General features: G+C 39.8%; 1 long non-coding RNA gene across 1 annotated transcript in view; it reads left to right on the top strand.

The window, feature by feature from the left end:
• The first annotated feature begins 7,442 nt into the window (after positions 1-7,442).
• LOC119520838 overlaps positions 7,443-18,261 on the top strand; it is a 72,302-nt gene continuing 61,483 nt past the window's right edge. Inside the window, exon 1 of the long non-coding RNA XR_005214223.1 lies at positions 7,443-7,593. This is a non-coding gene — a long non-coding RNA (uncharacterized LOC119520838). The remainder of the gene's footprint in view (positions 7,594-18,261) is intronic.

Genomic DNA, 18,261 nt, shown 5'->3' with positions numbered 1-18,261 from the left:
AGAAACATAAGCTAAACCACAAAATAGGACCACTTAGCTGTGGATACACAATAATTATTTTCTCCTATTTATTCTCTAAATCATCCCCTTAAATATTTTTCTTCCTTTTTTATCTGAATCCTATCATTTTTTTCATTTGTTTTATTAGAGAAGTAGTAGGTTTACAGAAAAGCTGAAGCATAAAGTACAGTTGTTCCCACATACCACCCTATTATTTAACTGATACATTACTGAGGTAATTACAATTCATGAAAGAACATTTTATAATTATACTATTAACTATTGTCTATCATTTGTATTAAGGTTCACTGTGTTGTACTGCCCTATTTCTATTTTTAAATTTTTGTTCTAGGAACATATAAACCTAAACATCTCCCTTTTAACCATTGAACTATAACATTCATTGCTGTTGATTGTATTCACAATGTTGTGCTATCACAACCACCATCCATTACTAAATCTTTCCATCAACCCAAATAGAGACTAGTTCCAAAAAGCCACCTCCTATCTCTTCCTCCCAATCTCTCTCTCTTTCTCTCTCTGTCTCTAGTTTTCTCTCTCTACTTTTAATAAATAGACTTGCCTGATTTACTCTACAGCTAAATTTTCATAAACTCTGGGAAAATGGCTGGAGTTTGGGAGGAACCTGGGCTTTACATCTATAAAAACAAAACTGATGATGCTTTAGTACTTGGAGCTTCATAAAACTGTTAAATGCTATAAATATTCTAGTTTGCATTTATCTGTTAAATGGACAAATAAATGAAAACTAAAAATTGATATTCGTAATATTTATAATGACATGCAGAAACTACAAAATCAGTACCCTATTTCCCAAAATCTAACTTAAAGATCAAAAATTATAAAAACAAGAGGGAAAATCAGTTTATGCACACATGGAAAAATATTTAAAGATTGAATTGAAGATATAATATTGAAAGAACTGGATTAAGTGAGAGTTGCAGCACATGTGGAGGAAAAGACAGTAAAATAACAAGAAAAATCCAAGAAAACAATAGCAAGGAAATAATGAGATCATGATATTAGGATATTGTTTAGAAATGACATATAATCAATAAATCTATGTAAAATAAGATTCCTTAAATAGAACAAAGATTTAGATCCATTTAATTTCTTTAAATAACCAATGTACCCCAATGTACATCAAGAGAGAAAGAGAAGAAATAAACACATATGTAGTATATTGTGAATGATGCACAACCTCAGATTCAGAAGAGATTAAAAATGTACAATGAATGTGAGACCAATAAACTAAATGAATGTTAGATGTACAGGAAAACAGACAATTTGTAAGCAAAATGTCTGGTGAGACAAAAGGTTAATGCTGCTTCTTCTTTCTGGTTAACTGTTCTTTTTATTCTATTTTATTATTCCACAATGAGTAAATTTTGATTGAATACCAAAAAGATAAAACAAAACATTCTAATTGAGTATAAAACCTTGATATTCTCAGAGTTTTGTAAATGCACATCCTTGGAAACCTCATCCAAACATATATGAAGATACTTATCTCCTCCTTGGAGGGAGTTTATGATATTTGCATGAACTCAAAAAATTTCGTGTATTTTGGACTGGCCTATTTGTATTTAATAAAATTATACCATGAAATTGTTTGCATATTGAAGATTAAATTAGATTTTCTATGTGAGTATGAATGTGTATATATGTGTGTAATATGTTTATAAATACTGGAACTATATACTTGTATATATACATTTCTATATATATATATAAACTATATATTTTTATATATACTAAACTATCCAGATATATTTCTGAATTGATAAATCCCCAGGAAGGTGAAACTTATGCATATATGAAATGATAAAAAATAAAGGTAAGTATCTTATACTCCATAGTCATCGATGCATTGTATGATGTTTACTTCCATTATAGTGTCTATGCTAGATGATCAGATGGAATAGGATAGCTATAACAAATCCAAATGTTTGGGGCATGTTCAAGATTGCATCCCTAAAATTTGGAGTTCAAAATTTAATTATATCTTATTGTAGCCAACAAGGAATATTAGAAGAGAATGCTTTAGAACAAAGTTATTTTTTTCTTAATTTTCCAACATAGATTCAAATTCTCTATAAATATTTTGGAATGACTTGATATTATAAATCCAAGTCCTTTCTGCTTAAACAAGAAAGGTGCTTAAAACAGTTTTAATTACATGGTTAATTAACTTTTTTCATCTCAGGAATATTTTAAAAGCAGTCTTCCTTCCAACACTATGGGTTGTTGATATTTTGAGAACTAATTAAAATATGGTGCATTCTGGAAAATTGCTGAAATATGTTTTCTCAGCTCACTAAATCATAGCAACATCAGTCTTTGCATCCAATGTTTCAAAGGGTCATTTCAGAGTAGAGAGTAGGGAGACCAGGTTTAAAGCCTTCATGAGTCGTCCAGGGCCTAGGCCTTCTCAAGTTGGAGAGTAGAATTGTAAAGTGGTAATCAGCATTCTTGGGACTAATCCAAGGTGTAGGGCCCCATTCCCAGCAAAGAAATGAGAGCAAATCAGGAAATTATGGCTGTCATCCACCATGATCCTCAAGAGATATCTTTTCAAAATCCCTTTTACATACAAAGCTTGATTTGCTTCATGTTTTTAATTTCTCTTTTCTTTGATAGAAAGCATGCTATTTTTGTATGTTCTCAAGTACACTAAATTTGTGAATGTTTCTAAGCAATGTTTCTAATAAGCACTTCCAGTATGCTTTTAAAAGAGCATAATGTACTTTAAATAAATATTTTTAAATGTATAAGAATATATTTTGTGTCATCTTAATATTATTTTCCATAATAAAATTCAATATTTCACAACTAAATTATAAGTAAGGGAATGTTTCCTGGTTAAAACATTTAAAAACTTCAAAATTTTGAGAATCAACTTTCAAATAAAGATATCAAAACCTTTTACAATGCATATCTTTCTTTGTATGCCTGGTTATCATTCAGAGTATGCTGATTACTGACCTCTAAAAAATTATTTAGGGTTTAGAATGAAGGTACTCTCCTGGAAAGAGGATTTCCAATTGTTTCTACCTTTAGGAAGGTATCTGGCCCTCTTTGAAGGGCTTTTACCTGATTAACTCTGGTTAACCCAGTGCAATCTCACTTTTGAGAAAAGCAAAATTACTGATCTGGGACCTTAATTCCATCTGCAAAATTACTTCACCTTTGCCATCTTCTGTGGGCTACAAGTAAATCACAGGTCCCACCCACACTCTAGGGGAGGGAATAAAATGGTCATGAACAGCATCAGGAGGGAATCATTCCAGCCTCCTGAATTCCATCCACCATACTAGCTCACCCAGCCTCCTCATTTCCACACTGCAAATGTGCACAGAATACATATGCCTGGGTTCTCAATGGTAGACTATTTTTCTTTTTCTCCCTTCTGCTATTCTCACAGCCAAAACAGCTTTTACTTGAGTCTGCTGGTGTTGATGTGAGGGGAGATGGACTTACTAAATGACTACTGAATCATTATACAGATATTTCTTTTTAGCTTTAGAACAGCCAGAAGGAAATACATGAAATTGTGAAAATGTAACCCATACTATACTTTGAAATTTGCTCTATAACTACCTGTTAAACTATATTTTGAAATTCATCACTTTTCTTGTATATATATCTCACAATAAAATGTGTTTAAAAAAAGATTTGAGGAAGGTATACAAGGCATACACCATATGACATGCACCATCCCAGCATCACCTGGGCCAGTATCCCTTAGTCAATCCCACACTTATTTATGTCACAAATCATCAGATAAGTGGATAGAGACCATCAATAGCATCACACCAGCACAGGTCAAGTTTGCTGCCAAGTGAAGACAGGGCCTTGGGACCTGGGATGAGCTACTTAGACACATTGTGGACCCTTTGGCCTGCACTCAGGGCACTGCTGCTCTCCTCTGCCCTCCCCATCCACCCCAGGCCTACCTCTTGGAGACTGCAAGCAGCCTGGGGCTTCTTCTGCCAGGCCAGCATGCATGTGCATACTGGGAAAACATCCACACTGTCCCCCAGGTGCAGACAGTTTTGGCTCTCCAGCAGAGCCTCCACCAAGGGCTCCACCTTGACTAGATCATCCTGCAGATCCAAGCACAACCTTCCCACAAGTGCCACCAGCTCCAGGGCTGGTGGGCAGGTATCTCTGCTGTCCCACAGCAGTGCCAGGAAGCTCTGCATCATGTCTCAGGTCAGGGTCCCATGCTGCCAATATGGGGACAGTCTTGGCAGCACCAGCCATATCACCACACCATGCACATGGCACCAGCCACACCCTCCCCATCCTCAGACCATTTCCACATGTTGCCTCAGAGTCACAGGAGTCCCTCTGAGAAAAGGTAGGGTTGAGGGGTGTCAGATGTCCTGGAGAATTTCCTCCCAATCCTCTAAAGAATGCAGTCCTCTAGGAACTCTTTCTGAGAACACAGGTGACAAGGGCCACCTTCCACAGCTCACCTCTGTCTCTGAACCTCTCCTCTGCCCCTGTTGGCCATGCTGACCCTGGTGCCCTAAACACACAGCTCCACCTGGACACCCTTTGCACTTCATGTCCTCCACCCTCATCCTACAGTTTGCAATTGGGTTTCTCTCTGACTCCTTCTCTGGGCTCTCAGTTCGATGGGGGCTGCTGTCTGTCTCACCAGGATTTTCCCAGCATCTGCCACAGAAATCACATACCTTCCCATGTACATAGGTAGCACCCTGGCTAGGGTTTGCAGATGTGATTTCCATTTCAGCAAAGAAATAACTAAATCTGCAAGACTACTGTCACCATCTGCATATAAGCATTTTGATTTTGAAAAAAGAAACAACAAAATTTTACTTGACAAATACTGGAAAACACAAAGAAGTAAAGGCTGCCCTGGTCCAACCACTGAAAAAGGCCAAGAAAGGAAAGCCCCAGTTAGTTTCCATCACAGGAGCATATGAGGTCACTCCTAGAGCCTCCCCACTTGTCAGGTGAGGACATACAGCTCAGAGAGTTATGGAAATATCCAAAGGTTGCAAGATGGTGACACCAGTAGGCTGGTCTCCATGCCCAAGCACAGACCTCACCTAAGCCCAGAAGGCTACACTGCCACCTGGGGAGTCATGTGTTCTTCACCACGTGCCCTCTACTTGGCTCCTTCAGAGCTAAGCCCTAGTTGGTTGGATTCCCAGGATTTCTGAATTCTTCCTCAGTTTATACAAATCTATGTGCACACACATTTTAACCTCAGAGACAGGCCATTTCTGTGCCACCCTCAGACTGCCTAAACAATGGCACATGAGTCTGCCCATAAACACAGTGCCACCATGTTTTCCTTCAATGAAGGACTAGAGGTGTTTGAAGAGTGTCCCCCCCCCCCCCATGGACACATAAGTGGCATCTGGTGCATGCCTTTTCAAACATAACACCTCTGTTTACAACTAAACTATTTCCACAGAAGACCTGTAGAACTGGAATTAAAGTGGAGAATTAACAAAATTCATATGGACATCAAGAGTTTTCATTGATAGTGCCAAACTGCATTCCAAAAGGCAGCAAGAACCTGCATGTTCAAAGAGGGCAGGTGGCAGGCCCTGTCTGTCCTGCTGCCATGGGTGGTCTGCTCTTTCTCTTTCTCTCCAAACTGGCTGTCTCTGCACACTGCCCTTTGAATTCCTGGGCTGGTTCTTTCCAGGCCCTGCTGCTGCTCCTCCTTCCCTCTCCATCTCACCCCCACAAGGGACACTCACTAGTCTCCAGATGCCCTGCTTCCCAGACTTTACTGGCCCAACAATTCCCAGACCCTGACTAGGGTTTTTAGCAGCAACCCTTGGGCAGCCATGCAGGTCTACACATTGTAACTGAGAGGTTAAGATTTAAGGACTAATGATGATTATTGAATCATTACATAGATATTGCTTTTTGCTTTCTGGTATATTAGAGTAGACAGAGGGAAAAGTAATCCAGCTGCCTTGACCTCTGATAATGAATGTATAGCCTTTATCTTGTGCCCTTATTATTGTAAAAGACTTGTGACTAACTTTCACTTGCACCCATTTATTTTTTTAACTCCAAATTCTTATGACCACAAAAGACAGCCCCTAGTATTTATTAATGAAGGGTCTAGGGTCAGCAAGAACTAACCCATCACAAGTTTAAAGTTCTCTTGGTAATGGAAGCTGGATCTAACCAAAATGGGCCCACCTGACATGCACAGTAGCTTACACTTTAACCTACAAGTCACCTATATCTCCTAATAATACTAAAAATCACACCCATCATCATATTAAGGGTGCCATTTTCTTATACATGTTCTGTGACTAAGTATGTAATCAATTATATACAAGCTCAATAATTAAATAACCTCTAATTACACAATCTGGGGGCCACTGTACTCATTATCCTAAAACCTGCCCATCTTTTCATGCTTTAAAACTATCAGAATTACTGCAGTTTGGGGAGACAGATTTTGGACCAACAGGCCATCTGTTCTGCTTCCTGCCTAGCAATAAAAGTCTTCATCTCTTTGAAACCCCAGTGTCTCAGGAATTGGTCATTTGAGCACATAGGGTAAAAGAATCCATTGCCTTGGTCTGGTAACAGCATTCCACTGACTACGGAAGTCTCTGGACTTCAAGAAAAGTTTGGAAGACCCCAGGCCCCCTCCTCAAAGGAACAATTTCCAGGGCCTCCCACTGCAGGGAGGGCTCCTCAGGACCCTGTTTCCTTCAGCACAGACTCCTCCCCACCAGACACTTGGGAGCTGCTAGAGGGAGGGATGAGGAGACAAAGCTGGAGGCCAGACCTACACTGCAGGTGGGCAGTCTCACCAGGAACCCGGAATTTAAGACCAGAAATGGATTAATCTGGGGCCGCCCTGGTTTTGACTTGGGTATTTATGGGGGGGATAGAGTAGGGGAAACTTCCTGGGAGCATTCGCAGAGAGGACCTCCACCCGCCCGGCACCCCAATACTTGGGGCTCGCCGGTGGCTCAGCAGGCCCGTGCACTCCCTGCTGCACCCGGCCTGGGCGCTCCCATCTCTGGGTGCTAAGTCGGCCGCCCCGCCCCGGCAACACACAGACACACACACACACACAGACACACACACACACACACTGCTGCCTGTGTCCATACTCACCAGGGTCTCCCGGTCTTGGCTACTCCCCGCCGCCATTTCCGCCGCCTACGAGCCTTTGCGCCGTCGGTGGAGGCCTGGGTGCCAAAGTAGTTCCACCAGCAGGGTCGCGGGGTCGCAGGTGCTACCGTGTGGGCCACGCCTGTGCTCCAGTCAGGCGCGAGAAGAGGGCCGACCCCGCCCCTCGGCTCGGGTCCTAGGGCTTCCGGTGCTGGGAGGGGCTTTGGCGCTGGGGATGCACTTGGCAGTTTGCCGAGCTGGTGGAGTTGGGTTTCCCTCTGGAAGGGGTCGGCCGCTTCAAACCGGGGCCCCTGGACATGGCGCCCTCTCTGCGTCCCCACCCTGCGAACCCTTGGAGTCCTCCTAGTTAAGGATCCTGCAGCTGGAAGCTGCTTCCTTAGCACCCTGAGTTGAACGGAAGTGCCGACATCCTCAACCGCGGTAAGGAGGGCGGGGAGCACCAGAACCCTCATCTCAGCAGCAGGTGCCTGGAGGAAGTGATGAGCCTTGGACAATACCCACTCCCTTGGCCCCAAGTTACTCTGGGAGCCAAGGCTGGCTCTGGAGACGCTAGTTGCAGAGGGGCCTGGGGTAGGTAATCCTCTATCCTTAGCCCCTGGCACCCACTGCTCTCTACCCCAGGCCCCACCTCCAGATGGGGGAGGCGACACCTCGTAAACCCAGACCCCAAGGATGGGGCCGGATGGGTCTGAGCAGAGGCTCTTCTGGGGATACTTGTTCTTCCACCCGATATCCCTGATCAAGGAGTTGGAGGGCGCCAAGTGGCAGTGACTTCCTGATCTGGGGAACTGCAGGGAAGTCCTTAGCGCTTTTGACTTTTGCCCTGACCCCCTGCAGGCCCGACCTCACCGTGACCCTGGGCCTGCTGGCAAACTGCACAGTGGAGAGGAAGAGAGTGAGACTTGGGGATCCCGAGGGTGCATTGGCAGTTCTCCATGACCGGGGTTAAATAATTTTTGGAGAATTACCAAACTGCTCAAATCCTGGAAGGATTTGAAGCGCTGAAAACGTGAATGGTTTCTAGTGAATGGTTTCTAGTGAAAACGTGAATGGTAAGCCTTATAGTGAATTCCAGCGTCTCCTCTTGTGGAGCTTGCAGTTTTGGAGAGCAAATCAAAGGCTGTTTGTTAGCCACAGGAAGCAGGGAAGAAGTTCTAACGTTGAGAGATGGAGACTTTGCATTGGCTTCTAAAGTGTGGAAGAAAGACTTCTGACTTCATGGCTTAATTTATTCCACAGAATTAGGTAGGAAGATAAACATTTCAGCAGTAGTTCAAGGAAAATCTGAAAATACTCCATGGGGCCCATGGAAGATTTGCCAAGTAAACCAGGACTGTGGGAGGGGTGGGTCCATGCACATGTCCCCACCATGTACTGTAGGGGTCCCTCAGTGGCTGGTGACACCCTGAATCTGTGGGCCCGGGCATCCTCTGGCCCCTATCTACTTTCCTTCAAGGAGGAGAAGCCCACTCTGACTCACCCACTCTCCCATTTTCTCAGAAGTCAAATTATAAGTATGTTAAAGCAGGACAATGCTTTATAACCTTCATATCTAATGGAGCTTGGTATACCAACAAAAGGTATTGCCCACATGTGTTTAACCAGCACCCAGTGTAAGCATAGGCTCTTTCTCCTCTGCAAGCTCTCTAAGGTGAAATGCCATTGTTAGCACATCTTAAACATATTTGCACCTACTTCTGAATTTTCTATTTTCACCTGAATTCAGACTAGATCTGGGGTTGACTCTCTGCTCAATTACTTATCAGCTCTGTGTCCTTGGACAATTTACTGATCCTCTCTGTACCTTCTGTCTTCTGAAAACAGGGGATAATGATGGGATCTGTCTCACTGGTTTGAGTCATTTGAGGTGATGGTGGTCATTATCACTTTGTTAACACATTCAAATCTGGTAGGGGGAGTTCCCTTGCTTTCCTTTTTCTCTGTAGAAACTATAGGCCTATTCCTGCACTTTCCCCCACACTTAGTGGGACACAGTTTTTTAGACTCCTGATCTGTTGGAGACTCAAAGACTATCTAGACTTGCCTCCTAATGGATCCAACTCTCTACTGCATGGAATTAAGTTCATGGGGTTTCCCTTGAGGAAGCCCCTTACCCAGCTGCCCACCATGAGGCCTTCTCAATAGCCTCTGGAGTGGTGCCTCTTGGGGAGATTTTTCCAATATGTATTTGCATATTAGTTGGGCACCAGTCCTTCTGGACCATTTGCTGGAACATAGAAAGAAGAGAGAGTTTCTTATTTCTTTGGTAGTGGTCCATGAAGGACAGAGAGGACAAAAACAGGAGCTTGAGAGAGTGGTTTAGTCAGTCCTTTCTTCAGGACCAGAGAGTGTCCATAGAAGGCAGAGAGGGGTGGGAGCAGGGATTAGAAAAAATAGCCCCAACACACTGGAAGTGAGGTAGTTAGGAATGGCCCTTTTTCTTGATGTAACAGGAGCTATTCAGACTTACAAACCTGCTCAGAGTGTCAGATGAGCCTGTGCCTCCAGTTGAAGGCAGATTATTCAAGGGATACCAAGGCCCACAATGCCTGTCCCTTGGGTTAGGGTCCAGTCTCCCCTAGGAAATTCCTCCTTCAAAACCCTGGGCTCCAGCCTCACCCCTCAGAGCAATGACAGCAGGTGGGAGCCCACGCTCCCTGCAGCCTGGATCCACAGGGCTCAGATCAGGTTTGCCTGAATGCTTTTTCTCCCCAACAGGGCTGGGACTAGGGTGAGATGAGAGAGGCATTGAAAACTCAGTAATCAAGATAAGTAACATTTTGATGCAGTATTTTAAAAAACTGAACTTAATGCTAGAAAATCCGTGATGAAAAAAATATCAAAATGTTAACTATAAACAATATCGGCATTATTGATTTTTCTTTTTTGTTCAGGCTCCAAGGAGGCAGAGCAGCAGGGCTGTACCCAAAAAAGGCCTTCACTTGCTATAATCCTTTCCCTCTTATCCTAAGATGGATAGGGGGTAATCAAGCAGCTTAGAGTCCAAGTTCTGTTTATTGGGCATTTGTGGCAGATGCTATGTTCAGGGAACCCAATCTGCATAATGACTCTGTCAGTTTACCAATATTTATTTTTTTTATTTTCTAGTGGTTACCCAAGGGTTTGCAATACACATCTACTCTGTCTTCAAAGAACATTGTACCAAGCCATGTGTAGTGTAAGAGCCATACAAACAGTATGTGGCCAAGTCCTCACTCCCATCCTTTGTGCTCTTATTGTCATACTTTTGACTTTCACTTATGCCATAATGCACTATGCACTGCCATGGTTTTCTTTAGACAACTGATAATCTTTTAGAGTGGTTAAAAAGGAATAAGTGGGAGTTTTATTTTCCACCTCATTTTCCTCATTTCCTGTGCTCTTCATTTCTTTGGTGGATCCAATTTTTGGAATGGTATAATTCCTTTGCCTGTAGAACTAGTTTAACTTAACTTGTGTGAATCTGCTGGGTTTTTTCTAACCTTTCTTTATTAAAAGGTTTTGTTTTTCTGAAAAGTCTTCATTTTTCCTATATTCTTGAAAGAATTTTTCTAGATTAGAGTGGTTTTCCTTTAATCTCTTGAAAGATTATCTTCTAATTTGCATAGTTTCTCACAAGAGTCTACTGTAATCCTGATCCTTATTTATCTATATGTCATGTCAGCAGTTTGAAGGTATGTTTAGGTGTGTGTGTGTGTGTGCGCGCACATTTGATGTTTATCCTGCTTGGTGGGTCTGAGTTTCTTTAATCTGTAGTTTAATGTATTTTATTACTTTTGGAAATTTCTAAGCCATCTCCAAATATTGATTCTGTTCTGTTCTTGCTCTTCTCCTTCTGGGATCCCAATTACACATTTGCTAGGACATTTGATCTGTCTCACAGCACTTGGAAGTCCTGTTCTGTTTCATTTTACTTTTTCTCTTTGTATTTCAGTGTGGATAACTTCTATTGACCTATCTTTGCTGATTCTTTCCATGGCTGAATTGAGGTTCCAGATGGGACCATAGAAGGCATTTTTCATCTCTGTCATGTTGAAGGAGAGAGAAGGAGTTGTCTTTTCCTACATTTCTACTTTCTTGTTGCTGTTTCCACCTTTCCCACTAAAGCCTTTAACATAATTTATACTTAATTTAATTTCCTTGCTGGATAGTCCTAAAATTTGGGTTTGGTATCTGAGTTTAGTTTTGTTGACCATTTCTTTCTTGATGATGTTTTTTTTATTCTCTTGTGTGTTTTTTTTGTTTTTTTTTTTTTGGGGGGGTGGTAATATTTGGCCAAAAGCCAGACATATTCTGTAGGATGGTAAAATGTGAGAAGAATAGATTTATGTTTCACAAATGGCACTCTTCTTCTAGGCTTTTGATGTGGGAGATGGAGTCTATCTTAGTCTGTAGTTGAGTTTGGTTTGGATTTTATTATTTAGTTTCAAAATTTCTAAAATTTACAAAAACTCTACCTACCAAACAAAAACTGCAACTTCTTCCCCTCCTCATCTCTGGGTAGCCTCTAATCTACTTTTTGTCCCTAAAAACTTGCTACTTCTGGATATATAACTGGAATCATATATTATGTTTCCTTATGTGCCATGCTTATTTCACACAATAATGATTTCAAGCTTCATCCATGTTGTAGCTTACATAAGAACTTGCAGCTTCCTTGTGGCTGAATGATATTCCATGGGACGTATATACAACACCTCAATTATCTATTCACTCTTGATGGACACTTGGGTTGTTTTCATCTTTGGCTACTGTGAATAATTCAACTGTGAACACTAGTGCACAAGTATCTGTTTGAGTCCCTGTTTTCAATTCCTCTGGGTATATACCTGGGAATGGAATTGCTGGGTCATATGATCATTCTATGTTTAACTTTTTGTGGGCACACCATTTCACATTCCCATCAACAATGTATGTGGATTCTAATTTCTCCACATTCTCACCAACACACTATTTTCCATTAAAGAAATACTTATCCTAGTGAGTATGAAGTGGTATCTCATTTTTGTTTTCATTTGCATTTCCCTCATAGCTGATGGTGTTGAACATCTTTTCATGAGCATTTTGGCCATTTATGTGCCTTCTCTGGAGAAATGCCTGTTCAAGCCCTTTATGCATTTTTTTTCCCAATTCAATTTTATTGAGATATATTCACATACCCTACAATCATCCACAGTGTACAATCAGTTGTTCACAGTATCATCCTGTAGTTGTTCATGCATCACCAAAATCAATTTTTGAACATTTTCAGTACTCCAAACAAATAAAAATAAGAAAAAAATACAAGTAAAGGAGAATACCCAAAACATCCCACCCCCACCCCCTCTATTATTCATTTACTTTTTGTTCCCATTTTTCTACTCATCTTTCCATACACTGGATAAAGGTAGTGTAAACTACAAGATTTTTATAATCACACAGTCACACTGTGTAAGCTACAAAGTTATACAATAACCCTCAAGAATCAAGGTTACTGGGTTGCAGTCCAATGGTTTCAGTTATTTCCTCTTAGCTATTCCAATACACTAAAAACTAAAAAGGGGTATCTATATAATGCATAAGAATACCATCCAGAATGACCTCTTGGCTCCATTTGAAATCTCTCAGCCATTGAAAGTTTATAGTGTTTCATTACTCTTCTCCCTTTCATTTCTCTTCCCCCTTTTGCTCAAGAAGACTTTCTCAATCCCATGATGCTGGGTCCAGGCTCATCCCTGGGATTCATGTCCCATGTTGCCAGGGATATTTATAGCCCTGGGAGTCATTGGCCACATGGGGGGGAGGCTGTAAGTCTACCTGCTGAGTGTTTGTCCAGCATTTACTTAGTTTTTCTTTATGTTACTGAATTGTAGGATGTTACTGAATTGTAGGAGTTATTTATATATTCCAGATGTTAAGCCCTTATAAGATATATGATTTGTAACTATTTTCTCCCATTTTTGGGGTTGTCTTTTTGCTTTCTTGATAATGTCTGATGCACAAAAGTTTTTATTTTGATAATGGCCCATTTAACTATTTTTACTTTTATTTCTTGGGCTTTTAGTGTCATCTCTAAGAATCCATTCCAAATATAGTGTATGTAGGTTTCCACCTATGCTATCTTCTAAGAGTTTGTGGTTTCAGCTCATATTTAGGGCTTGATCCATTTTGAATTAATTTTTGTGTATGGTAAGAGATAGGGGTCCAATTTCATTCTTTTGCATGTGTATATCTAGTTATCACAGCACCATTTCTTGAAGTGATTATTCTTTCCAGATCGCATGTACATGGAATCCTTGTTGAAAATCAATTGGCCATATGTGTGTGGGACTATTTCTGGCTCTCAATTCTATTCCATTGGTCTATATGCATATCCCCATACCAGTACTACACTGTTTTGATAACTGTAGCTTTGTAGTGTGTTTTGAAATTGGGGGTGTAAAGCTTCCAATTTCATTCTTCTTTTAAAAAATATTTTGGCTATTTGGAGCCACTTGCAATACTGTATGAACCTGAAGATTGCCTATTTTTCTGCAAAATAAGACTGCTGGAATTTTGATAGGGATTGCATTTAATCTGCAGATAACTTTGGGTAGTATTGATATCTTAGTAATGTATTAAGTCTTCCAATCCACAAATAAAGGATATCTTGTCATTTATTTTGGTCTTTGATTTCTTTCTGCTATGTTTTGTAATTTTCAGTGTACAAGTTTTTTTTGTCTGGGTTAAATTCATTTTTAGATATTTTATTCTTTTAGATGCTATCATATATGGAATTATTTTCTAACTTTCCATTTTGGATTGTTCATTGCTAGAGTACAGAGACACAATAGAGTCTTATGTTGATCTTTTACCCTGAAACTTTACTAAATTCGTTTGTTACCCCTAGTAGCTTTCTTTGAATGCCTTGGGATTTCCATATATAGGATCATGTTATCTGGGAATAGAGATGGTTTTACTTCTCCCTTTTCAACTTGGATGCCTTTTCTTTTTCTTCCCTAATTGCTCTGGGTAGAATTTCTGGTACAGTGTTAAATAACAGTAAGGAAAGTAGGCACCTTTGTCTTGTTTGTGTTCTTATGGGGAAAGCTTTCAGTCTTTCACCATTGATTATGATAGCTGTGAGCATTTCATAAATGGCCTTTATCATGTTGAGGGTGTTTCCTTCTCTTCCTAGTATTAGAAGGGTTTTCCCCATGAAGGTGTTTTGAATTTTGAAAAATCCTTTTCTGTTTATTGAGATGATATGAGTTCTGGGTTTTTTTGTTATTGTGTTAATGTGATGGAGATGATCATGTATTGTTTGCATTTGTTGTTGTTATTCTATTAATGTGTATTACATTTATTTTCTTATGTTGAAACCCTGTAGCATCCCTAGGATAAATCCTACTTAGTCTTTGTATATAATCCTTTTAATATGCTTTTGGATATGGCTTGCTAATATTTTCCTGAGGAATTTTGGGTCTCTTGTCCATGAGAGAAATTGGTAGATAATTTTCTTCTATTGTGCTGTCTTTGTCTGGTTTAGTTTGAGGGAGATGCTGTCCACATAGAATGAGTTAGTGAGTGTTCCCTCCTCTTCAATTTTTTGGAAGAGTTTGAGAAGATTTTGTGTTAATTCTTCTTTAACTGCTTGGTAGAATTCAACAGTGAAATCATCTGGTGCATAAATTTTCTCTCTTGTGAGGTCTTTTGGTTACTGATTCAATCTCTATAATTGTTACAGGAGTTTAATTACTTTTTAGGTCAGTTTAGGTAATTTGTGTTTCTAGGAATTTGTCCATTTCATCTTGATTATCTACTTTCTTGGCATACAGTTGTTCATTTTATTCTTTTTTGTATTTTTGTATTTTGTATTTTTTAATTTTTTTATTGTGAGCTTTAACATATATACATAACAGTGATAACTTTCAAAGTATGATTTCACAAGTAGTTGGAGAACAAATTTGAAAGAATGTCATGTGTCATAGTTCCACAACTTCAGCCATTTCTATTATTGTAAAATATAACACACATATATGCAGAAAGGTATCAACTCTTGATGTACAGCTCAACATGCAATTATATAAGTAATTTTCAAAATTGTTATGGATTACAGTTCCACAATCTCAGTCCCATCCCTTCCCTATTATGCAATAGAACATATATGCAGAAAGGTGAAGACCTTCGAGGCAAATTTCAATGAGCAGACTAACAAAAGCCACCTTGGCAGGTGATCTCACTGCCCTCCCTCCTCCATGGGACCTGACTCCCAAGGGTGTAAATCTCCCTGGCAATGCAGTATATGACTCCCAGGGATGAATCTGGACCCAGCATCATGGGATTGAGAACATCTTCTTGACCAAAAGGAGGGTGTGAAAAGAAACAAAATAAAGCTTCAGTGGCTGAGAGGTTTCAAATAGAGTTGAGAGGTCACTCTAGTAGACATTCTTATGCACTATATAGACAACACTTTTTAGGTTTTATTGTATTGAAATAGCTAGAAGTAAATACCTGAAACTACCAAACTCCAAACCAGTAGACTTGACCCTTGAAGACAACTGTATAACAATGTAGATTACAAGGGGTCACAGTGTGATTGTGAAAACCTTGTGGATTGCACTCCCTTTATCCAGCATATGGGTGGATGAGTAGAAAAATGGGGACAAAACCTAAATTAAAAATAGGGTGGTAGGGGGTGGATTTGGGTGTTCTTTTTTCTTTTTATTTTTTTATTCTTATTCTAATTCTTTCTGGTATAAGGAAAATGTTCAAAAATAGATGATGGATGCACAACTATATGATGGTACTCTGAACCGTTGATTGTACACCATGGATGATTGTATGGTATGTAAATATAGCTCAATAAAACTGAATTTAAAATTAAAAAAGGACATTATTGGGACAAGAAAAAAATTGTAATATAGAATAAAGCTTTATATATGTTAAAATTATTGAACTTGATACCTGCACTTAAGATGATTACATAACTGAATATCCTTGTTTGTGGGAAATGTACATCAAAGTATTATGTGTTCAAGGAGTATGATGTGTGCAACTGGCTCTCTGTCAGAAAATAGATGGGGGATGGAGAGATGGAGAGGGAGAAAAGGGGGAGATAGAGTGATACAGGAGAATAGATATATAGAAAGTTAAAATTTGTGGATCTGGGGGAAGGGGGGATTTTGGGGTTCTCTGAATGGGGTTTGTATTATTTTTGCAACTGTCCTGTATGTTTGAAATTATTTCAAAATAAAAAGTTAACAAAAAAAAGGCTGGTAATTCAGTAGGATGGACTTGTGCTGTATGTTGTGAAAAATGAAATGGGAAACACTGTTACCTTGCTCTTACATTAGAATTGCACTGAGTCTCTCCTGAAGGTTTATAATTATAAATCCAAAGGATCATTCTAATGCATTAGGTTGGATAATTACTGACCTAATTTAGATCAAGGTGAATTCACTTTCTTTTCATCAAAGTGTAATTATTCTTTATCAAAGCCCTTTTGAGATCTACATTCCCTTTGATAAAAGGGGAAATAATGCATTTTTCTAAAATAGCATGTACATTTATTAAGTACCACAGATTCTTAATTGTAAACTGAATTTTCACTTTCCTGGCACCACTGGAGTTCTGCACTCTGTAATTGAACAATGCCTTAATGAATGTAATTTGGTGGCTCCACTTGCTAATGTAACTAGTTCCTACTGTTTATTTCATTTCAAAATTGGACAGCATCAGATATGGAAACATAATTACACTGTGTAGAAATAAACCCACAAGATTTCCAGACCTGACAGAAGAAAGCTTGTGGGCATGTAATTAAGAGAGAGGGGAAAAGTTGATGACCTACATTTTTTGAGTTTCAGGTATCAACCTGTATATCTGACTATGGATCAATTCATCTCCTTGTGTTCTAGTTTGCTAATGCTGCCAGAATGCAAAACACCAGAAATGGATTGGCTCCTATAAAAGGGATTTACTTGGTTATAAATTTACAGTCTTAAGGCCTTAAAGTGTCCAAGATAAGTCATCAATAATCAGGTATCCCCACTGGAGGATTGCCAATGATGTCTGGAAAACCTCCATCAGCTGGGAAGGCTGGTGTCCGCTCCAGAGCTCTGGCCCCAAAATGGCTTTCTTCCAGGACATTCCTCTCTGGGCTGCAGTTCCTCAAAAAGTCACTCTTACTTACTCTTGGGGTATGTTTCCTCTCAGCTTCTCTGGAGCAGAAGTCTGCTTTCAATGGCCATCTTCAAACTGTCTCTCATCTGCAGCTACTCTCGGCTTCTGTGCATTCTTCAAAGTGTCCCTCTTGGCTGTAGCTCCTCTTCAAAATGTCACTCTCAATTGCTCTCCAAAATGTCACTCTCAATTGCTCTCCAAAATGTCACTCACAGCTACACTGAGTTCCTTCCATTTGTCAGCTCATTTATATGCCTCCAGTGATTTAAATTAGACCCACCCTGAATGGGTGGGGCAACACCTCCATGGAAACCATCCAACCAGAATCACCACCCACAGCTGGGTGGAACACATATCCATGGAAACACCCAAAGGATTCCAATCCAATCAGCACTAAAATGTCTGCCCCACAAGACTGCATCAAATAGAGTGGCTTTTTCTGAGGGATGTAATACATTCAAATTGGCACACCTTGTCTATTCTTCTCCTAATAATCCTGACCTCATTTTCCACTGTTTACACTAATGAATTAATTTGTAGTCTAATTCTGTTGATTTACAACTCCAAATGAATGAGAGATTTGGAAGGGTCAGTTAAAAAAATACAGATTCAAGAAGTGCAGCGTACCTCAAACAGAATAGATCTGAATAGGCCTATGCCAAGACACCTAATAATCAGATTATCAAACATCAAAGACAAAGAATTCTGAAAGCAGCAAGAGAAAAGCAATCCATCACATACAAAGGAAGCTTAATAACACTGTGCAGATTTCTCAGCAGAAACCATGGAGGCAAGAAGGAAGTGGTATCATATATTTAAGATACTGAAAGAGAAAAACTGCCAACCAAGAATCCTGTATCTGGCAAAACTGTCCTTCATATATGAGGGAGAGTCCAAAATATTCTCTGACAATGAGAGAGTTTGTGAACAAGATAACTTCTCTAA

This window comes from Choloepus didactylus, chromosome 26 (genome assembly GCF_015220235.1).
Source record: "Choloepus didactylus isolate mChoDid1 chromosome 26, mChoDid1.pri, whole genome shotgun sequence".
NCBI classification, from domain to species: domain Eukaryota; kingdom Metazoa; phylum Chordata; class Mammalia; order Pilosa; family Megalonychidae; genus Choloepus; species Choloepus didactylus.
Note: the sequence above shows the minus strand (reverse complement) of the source record. Positions and strands in the feature narration are given on the sequence as shown.